The sequence below is a fragment of the Monopterus albus genome, unplaced genomic scaffold, assembly GCF_001952655.1.
Source record: "Monopterus albus unplaced genomic scaffold, M_albus_1.0 scaffold459.1, whole genome shotgun sequence".
In the NCBI taxonomy this organism is placed as follows: domain Eukaryota; kingdom Metazoa; phylum Chordata; class Actinopteri; order Synbranchiformes; family Synbranchidae; genus Monopterus; species Monopterus albus.
In genome coordinates this window covers 173,434-182,716 of record NW_018128339.1, presented here as the reverse complement: position 1 = coordinate 182,716, position 9,283 = coordinate 173,434, and the positions used below count along the sequence as shown (strand labels likewise).

Below are 9,283 nucleotides of genomic sequence, written 5' to 3'. Positions count from 1 at the left end.
TAAAGGTTTTTCAATTACAGTTAAAGAGGGTCTTAGAGTTCACAATGGCACTTGGACATGTCTGTGGATTACTTTCTTTTATTTTAGCGTGACAAAGCAAGAATCTTTTAATGTAATGTACTCTATGTGAAATTTTGGACTGATGTGTTAGTCAGCATCTCCACCACCGTCATCAAAACATCTGAGGGAATATCTTTTGAAATAATGGTGTTCATCCCTCCAGCAGAGTTCAGAGACTTGTATAGTCCAAGCCAAGGTGCACTCAAGTTGTTCTGGTGGCACATGGTAGTCCAGCACCTCACCTGTCTGTATGCACATAACTGTGTAGCTTACTGAGGAAATCTGAAGAATGAGGGAGGAGAGAAGAAAAAGGAAGGATAATTCTTGTAGCAGAAGCACCACAGCAGGGACGAACCTAAGAAAATCACTATGGTGCTCAGCCTAGAAGAGGGTCTGCTCTCTGGTTCTGGTACCACTCTGGTCCTGAACGGCTGAATCACCCTCTCCCACTGGGTGAGAATGGCTTGACGGGCTCCAGCCCAACAACCCGGTCCAGTCAGACGGTACTGATATGGAGTACAGGGGCCCATAAAAACCTGCAGCACAAGTCTGGTGTCCTTCAAAAAGAGCCACGGTATGTTTGGTCGGACTCCCACCAGCTTTGCTAGAGAGTCCATGTAAGGGATGTAGTCCACCTGTAGGGGGTTACGGTCTGAGCAGGCAAACCTAACAAATTGAAACAAACAAGCAAAACAGTTTCTTACCATGTAACACCTAGCAAAACACAGTTACAAGAAGTCACATAAAAGAAGTCTGCAATTTAATAAAACTGAAGAAAAATTTAAGATGCAATTGTTGAGAAACAAAAATGAGAGAGATGAACTTCTGAATTTTAGAAATGTCAACATTATGATACCTTTTGGTCAAATTTCATAAAATATGGAGTGAAATGTCTTCCAAAGACTTTCCAATGCCAGTTCAACCTAGAAAATATCAGATTAAAGCTCTTCCAATTATCAGAGCCCAAAACACAGCACGCCAGTGGTCCCAGACTCCATGGAGCACATGTCAACAATTGATCAGAAGATAGAGCTTTGTGGTGCCATCTCTGGTTTATTTCCTACCTCTGATGCATTGTTGCACTGTCTTTCTCAATTTCCTCCAGCATGCTCTTGTCTGAGGGCAGGGTTGTTAAGCCTGCATTAGAAAAATTGTCATATTAAAACAAAGAGGAAACCTACAGAAGAAAGACGTTATATATACTGTGGGAACTTGGCACAGCTGTGGCGCTATGTAGCCTCTGTAGCTACTGATGTGTGATGATTATAAGTTTTATGTACAGCATTGTTACATTCATTCATTTTCTACCGCTTAGTCCCTGAACGGGGTCACGGGGGGGCAATCCCCGCCGGCGGGGTACACCCTGGACAGGTCGCCAATCCATCGCAGGGAGCACTGTTACATCACTACTGAAACGACTAACTCATATTGTTTTATAATGGTACAGCTACAGTATGCAAAAGTGGTTCACGGCTCATACCAAAGTTTCCCTATATTATAATTTTCTATTAATACACCTTAATACCACAAAAAGTTAAATGTCTCTGTTTATTGATGAAAGTCTTTGGCATCTTCTCAGTCTGCATAAATGTAAGACTAAAATTCTTGGCTTCTCTGTTGTACTTTACCTTTAAAGACTCTTGTAACCCAGCGAGCCTGCATCTCAGCGAGTGGGTTGATTGACCCTAAGGCATGGATGAAGCCCACTACTGCGAGTGTGGGCTGAGTCAGTGCAGGAGGGAACACGTGTTTGTAGAGACACAGCCTGTAACCACATTTAATCTGCAGAGCTGATGGCAGGAAGGGGAAGCTGTAGTTGTACCCTGTGGCAAAAACCACTACATCCACCTGTATGGTGCAGATAAAAGTAAATGACCTGATGAATATGAGCACTTATTTCATTTTTGTAACCAAATAAAGGACTTCAATCCATGATCATGATTTGTAGCAACAAAAGAGGAGGAAGAGTCCAAAAGAGATGGTGCCATTTATTTCACACTTAATCCACAATTTCTGGCATGGTTTAGGCACATGTTGTGTGTATTGATCTGCAGTCCAAGAAATGTACCGGTACACACCTTGTCAATACCGCTCCCATCGACAAAGACCACGCTGGACCCACGGAACTCCATTACATTTGGTTTCACCTGAACACGACCTGAGATGATCCGAGCTGGCAGGTCATCATTCACTACAGGGATCTGTGCAAAAAAACTGCCAAAAGAACATCACCCGCAAGATTAACTTTAAATGGTGACACCGCTACTGGTAAGGCTGTACAAACAGCAAAATCAAAGTGTTGTTTGCTCTTCTTCACTTCCATGTTGTGTGGTGAAATCAAGTTAGAGCCCAAAGGCACTGTTGGTCAGGATACAACCTTTATATCACGCCCTTGAAAATAATCACTGAAAAGCTGACCACATGAATTAAAGATGTTTATCTGAATTATCTTTTTACCCATGCTTTGGCTTCAGGCCATATAGTCTGTGGTCAAATTCTTCATTTAGCTTCTTCTCCAATATTCTGTTAATCCATGAGGGAAAAAGTTTCAGCATTATCATATGCATTCGAGAACGCCCATTAAGGTCACGTGGGAACCCTCGCTTTCCCACACGATGGACAACCCAGGCTCCACTCCTGGTACTGAGATACACCTGCAGGTCAGGTCAGCACACAGAGAGTGAGGATTTATGTCAAAGATTGTTTAAGAATACAGTAACAAACAAAGGTTATTAGCTAATAAACAGCATTGCTCTATTTGAAACGGACACAAGAGTAGAGAAATCTAATTTAGTTGTGTACCCTCTCAGCAACTCTGCTGATATCCACAGCAATATCACCTCCAGAATTTCCAATTCCAATCACCACCACTCTCTTCCCCTGCAGACCCTCAGCATTTCTATATTCTCAGCTATGGAAATATCTGCCTTCAAAGCTCTCAATACCTGAATTGAAATAAGAGAAAGAAAAAAAGTGTGCTGTAATAATATGTCTATTATTCAACATTTTATTGTAGCCTGATTAGTGTGCACTGAGTGGATTTTTGTGGAAAAAGACAACAAAAATAGTAACCATGTTTCTTGTAAAGTTTAAATGAAATGCTGTATATTATGATTTCTGGTACCTGGAAAGTCTCTGAGGGGCAGGTGAGGCTGGGTGAAGTGTCCAGTACAAACTATGACTGCATCAAAAACATGAGTGTCCCTCTGGTTCTCTCTCCTCTCTGTCTCCACCTCCCACTGGCCTGTTGCTGTAAAATCCGGTCTCTGCCTCACACTGACCACGGTCGTCTGAAACACACACAATAACATGCACACACCTTGGGCATTGAATATCCTGCAGTGCATCTAACATGCATGACATTAAAAAAAACTTAGAATTCAAGCCTTGCAACTTTGATCTATAGTCACATTTACAGCTAAAATTTGCATTATGAATTTTAAAAAAAATATTCTACAATTGCCAATAGCTGATATTACCTCCTATATTATGGTTTACATATGTATTTTACTTATCAAAATTAACTTTCAACATCATTTGGAAATAAAAACCTTCCATGAATATTTGGATGATGGACTGTGAAACAGAACATAGAATTTCATCTAAAGTGGCAAGAAAAAGTATGTGAACCTTTTGGAATTTCATGGTTTTCTGCATTAATTTGTCATAAAATGTGATCTGATCTTCATCTAAGTCAAGAGTACTGACAAATATAATGTGCCTATAACACAAAAAAAAATTCTGATCTTTCATGTCTTTATTGAAGACACTCATTCAAAATGGTAGTGGAAAAAATATGTGAACCCCTGGAATTAATAACTGGTTGACCCCCCCTTGGCAGCAATAACCTCATCCAGGCGCTTCCTGTAGCTGTGGATCAGACCTGCACATCGTTCAGGAGGAATTTTAGCCCATTCTTCCCGTAGAACTGCTTTAGCTCCGTCATATTTTTTGGACATCTCCTGTGTATGGCTCTCTTCAAGTCATTCCATAGTATCTCTATTGGGTTGAGGTCTGGGCTCTGACTTGGCCACTCCAAAAGGTGGATTTTGGCCAGGCCCTGATGCAGCAAAGCAGGCCCAAATCATAATGTTTCCTCCACCATACTTTACAGTTGGGATGATGTTTTCATGATGATATGCAGTGCCCTTTTCACGCCAGATGTAGTGCTGTGTGTTCTTTCCAAATAGTTCAATCCTAGTGTCAACGTGCTCTTTTGCAAACTTCAGATGTACAGAAATGTTCTTTTTAGTAAGCAGCGGCTTTCTTTGTGGTGTCCTGCCATAGACACCCTGCTTGTTCAGTGTTTTACATACTGTAGACTCATGAACATAGATGTTATCCAGTTCCAATGATGCCTTCAAATCTTTGGCTGTCACTTGAGGTTGTTTCTTTAACTCATTGATGAGTCTTCGTTGTGCTCTTGGAGTCACTTTGACTGGGTGCCCACTTCTTGGTAGAGTAGCCACAGTCCCAAAGTGTCTCCATTTGTAGATCGTTTGCCTAACTGTAGACTGGTGAATTTTTCAAGTCTTTGAAATAACTTTATAACCCTTTCCAGCTTTATATAAATCAACAATTCTTGATCATAAATCTTCTGAAAGCTGTTTTTGGTGAGGCATGGATCACATAAGAATATTCTTCTTGTGTGGAGCAAACTCAGAAGGTTTGAGTAGTTTTTATCAGACAATGTAGCTCTAGTCCACACCTCCAAACTCATTTTCTTAACACGACTCCAATAAGCTTTTTTGAGGTCATTAACTCAAGGATTCACATACTTTTTCTACTAGCACTATGAGGTTTTTATTGTTGTTCTCAATAAAGTCATGAAAGATCAGAATATTTTTTGTGTTGTTATATTAGGCACATTATATTCGTCAGTACTCTTGACTTAGATGAAGATCAGATCACATTTTATGACAAATTAATGCAGAAATGTGAGGTGCGCTCGGCGCGACCTTCCTCTCTTCTGCCTTTCTCTCTCCTGCTCGCTCTTTTAGCGGGATCAGTGCCTCAGTTGTGTCGCTTTCTGTAATTAGTGACTTGTGGGTTGTCGCGCACAGCTGGGGCGCATTACTGTAATATTTTGCTCCTTATTTAAACCTCTGGCAGACACTCCATCGTCGCCGGAGCATTATACCTAAATACCTGTAGATATACCTATATTCGTGGTATGTGTCGTACGTCATTTTGATGTCCACGCTGACAGTTCCCGTGCTGTGGATTTCTTTGGTATGTTCTCACGTGTGTAGCCATGCGTAAGTTGATTTCTTTTTTTTCGTTCGCTACTCTGCTTCCCTGCATATGTTTGCTAGTCCTCCTGGTTATTCTGTCTACTCACCTGTCCGTTCTGGTCCTCTGACTCTCCTGGTTCCTGCCGTTACCCTGTCTACTCATCTGCTCCTCAGCCAACTCTGCCCTACCCTGTTTTTGTACTGCCCAGCCTGATTATGCTACAGACGTTGACTCTGTTACCTTGTTTGTGTTTTTTCCATTAAACCTCTATTTTTTTCTACTAGCACCTGGGTCTACAAACTTGAGTCCTACCTCAGTCCTCCCTCACCCTCCTGGTGAGGGGGACTAAATCATAACAAGAAATCCATGAAATTCCAAAAGGTCCACATACTTTTTCTTGCCACTGTATATCTCCTTTCTGCTGCACTTAGAAATTTAACTGATAATACTAGTAGCTTTACAAATGAACCTGAAGGCCACTAACCTTGAACTGTATGTGTTGCCGCAGTTTGAAGGCTTGAGTGTAAAGACACAGATACAGCAGCACCTCAGAGTGGTGCATGTTGTTGGGGAGCTCAGCTGGAGGAGGGAAGTCGCTGAAAGACATCATCTCTTTGGAGCTGTTGATGACCACAGACTGATAGATGTTGGCTTGTCCAGGCTCTGGCTTCTCCTAAGGATGACAGTGACAGACACATTTCACTTTTCTGTTTTGCCTAAAACCAAACTGCTACAAGTACATTATAAAGGAATCGTACATTTACCCTGTAACATTGTTCACAGTGGAGGCACTCTGGTGGAGGGTCAGAGTATATAAGTAAAAGGTAGGTATGTAAGAAATTCACTAGTCATCCCAAAATTATATCATTTCACATCATCTGATCCAGATTATGACTCAGCAGTGCTACAAGATAAACAGCTTTAGCAGATTTTTGATTGCTCAAAGTCTCAAGGGGAAGTTTACCATTAAAAGCCTGTGATTTTATATCTATTTTACTAGGGAAAAAATCCCAGTTTGTTTGTGTCTCACTCTTAAGTTCTCATCTTTTCACTAAATATTATTGCCAACAATTATTCTACACACTATATGCAAATGTATTACTATGACAAATAACATGGATAATTTGGTAACAATCCTCCTGAAAGAATCACTGAGCTCAACTTCACTTATATCTCCACAGTATAACATTACTAACACACTAAGAACCCGAGATTGCTGTGCATGATATAGATGAAGTAAAAATATGAGCTTACAAATGTTTATGAAAAAGTTTTGTCCCTCACCTTAAATCTCCAAAGACCTCCAATGTCATTGCTGCTCTCAAAGCAGGTGGGCTCCAGACCTTCATCCAAACAGGCCTTGATGCTGGTCAGTCCAGAAGGACCCGCACCGATCACTGCCACCTTCTGAACCATGCTTGGTAGGAAGCAGGACTACTGTAGCAGTGATGGAAACTATCATATGAGATAGAGGCCATAACAACCATAACATTATGACACTGACAGAATAACACTGATTATCTCATTACAGTGGCACCCATAGAACAGGAATCAGAGTCCTCTTTTATTTGACGATCTGATTCTGATGATGTGCCCCAGACCTCAAGCAGGTTTTCACACAGGGGGCTGGTGCAGCGCTTGACACAGCTGGTTTTTGTAATAACTGGACAAGAGCTCTGCAGTGCCCACCCAGACAGTCGTCTACCTGGGAGTGTACTTAGACTCTCTTAGCATGAAAGCGAGGCTGTTACCCGCCAGGTGAGAAGTGTTTTCATCTCTCCTGCAGCGTGTTGTTCCCCACATAAGAGTAACAGCTCTATCTGTCATGCTTTTTACTGGAAACAATGTCAGCCAGTCATGTCGTAGTTCCTCTTGGTCTTCTTCATACGAGGAAGTTCCAGTGGTGGTTCGGCTGTCTTGGCCTCGACCCAGTGCGCCACAAGAGGCGCGTGCTCACGATTCCTGCCCTTGGCCCAATCAGACCTGGAGTATTGGGGAACTCCCACCGTCAGCACACTGGGAGTTCCCCTGGGCAGAGCCACATCACATGCCTCGGTGTTCAGAGACCTGTCTCTGCTCGACTGGGGAGGCACATGTCCGTCACAGGCTGTGGGAGTACAGTGGGATCACACCCCGTCTCTCCACTTCAACTGTCTGGAACTAGTTATGGTGCTGAAGGTGGTGAAACAACTTGCACTGGTGCTGAGAGAAAGACACGTAGTGGTACAATCAGATATTACAATACATTGCACACATCAAACATCGGGGCAGTGTTGGTTTTGCCAGCTGCTGGAAACTGCAGTAGACTCCTGCTCTGGGCTCATCAGAACCTGCTCTCCCTCAGAGCCGTGCATGTCCCCAGTGAGCAGAACCACGCTGCAGATCTCATGTCACGAGGCAGACCTTAGTCCAGCAAGTGGAGGCTGAATCTGTCCCTCGTTCAGACACTGTGACACAGGTTTAGCCCAGCGGTGGTAGGCCTGTTCGCAGCACACGGGAACGTGTGGTGCCACCTCTGGTTTTCACTGAACGCTCAAGAGGAATGGCTGTGCATCCTCCTGATAGCTCCTGGGCACACAAGCGTTCTCTCATCTGCTCGGCGCGATCCAGCAGTGCCCCGTGTCAGGGCAATGGATGTGGGCCTGGCCCCTGGAGCCTAAGGTTGCCTCCAGCGGTCATACACGCAATTCAGTGCACGAGAGCTCCGTCTGTTACGACGCCTCAAGCTGCAAATGGTCAGTTTTTCAACGGTGGGGCATGGAGAGGGGTACAGCTCCCACTTCCTGCCCACTGTCTTAAGTGCTGAATTTTTCTACAGATCCTGGTAGATAGAAATTTGGCTCTGTCTACTGTGTCTGTCTACTGCCATCTCTTCTTGCCATGAAGTTTTTTGGTAAGCGAACTGTGTTTTTGTACACCCGCTGGTGAAACGCTTTCTCAGGGGCATAAGCAGACTAGCCTGTGACGCGTTCAGTGGCACCTCAGTGGGATTACGTCAGGGAACCCCCCTTTGAGTCCATAACAGAAATCTCTCTCAAACATCTCTCTCTGGAAACACAACTTCTCTTAGCCCTAACTTCGGCTAAGCGAGTGGGCCATTGGTGCGCATTGTCTGTCTCACCGGGTGATTGCTTGTTAGCCATGTACACTCACTTGACTGTACTACCAATGCAAGCCACCGCTGTGTGTGTGTGTGTGTGTGTGTGTGTGCCCTTCCTGCACTCTGTCTGTACATTCTCCATGGTACTCATGTCTTCCGTTGGTAATATTGCTATTAGTTCAAAGGAGTTAGTACCTACCTATTACTACTGTGAGACAACAGCTGCGTAATATGGGCATCTGATTATCTCTGTACGCTGCTAGCGCCTGTATGCTCTTGCAGTTTAACTTTTGTCTGTGTGCTCTTCCCTGCACTTCTCCCCTGTTAACAGAATTGCCATTCTGCCTTCTTACAGTGGCAGTCACGTGTTTATGTTGAGTTGTGTTCTTGATAGAGACAGACATGTTATTTTATTTTGGTAAGCAGCCCTGTTAAATTGTGTGTTTTTTGCTATGTAACAAATTCCTGTGTATATGTCATAGCTCTAGTTTGTTTCTTTTTGCGACACTTGTTTTTCTTTTCGACAGTTTATATACAACTACTGACTGGGGGATTCTCTCTCTTGTACTTTTCCCACGGCCAGTTGTGCTGTGAAGACGAAATAAACTTGAACCGTGAGAACTATACAGTGTAATCCCTGTGTATTATGGCGAATGAAGCAGAAAACCCAACAGGTTATATGGGCATGACTGTACCTGCTTCTCAGGCGAGGCCTGATACAGGAGAGAGGATGTTGTTTGGGCTGCTATTATAGGGTATTATAGGGCAAGCTGAGGTGTGTTTTAATGCTCTTGGGTGGCGGTGTGCCAACAGGGCATTGACTACATCCAGCTGCGCTTTTGTCCCAATAGCGACAGCTCTTAGAGGGCTACGCCTATACGAAATAGA

General features: G+C 43.4%; 1 pseudogene; it reads right to left on the bottom strand.

The window, feature by feature from the left end:
* Nucleotides 1–37: 37 nt before the first annotated feature.
* Nucleotides 38–6,736, bottom strand: LOC109952423 (dimethylaniline monooxygenase [N-oxide-forming] 5-like; annotated as a pseudogene).
* Between the last annotated feature and the right edge of the window lie 2,547 nt (nt 6,737–9,283).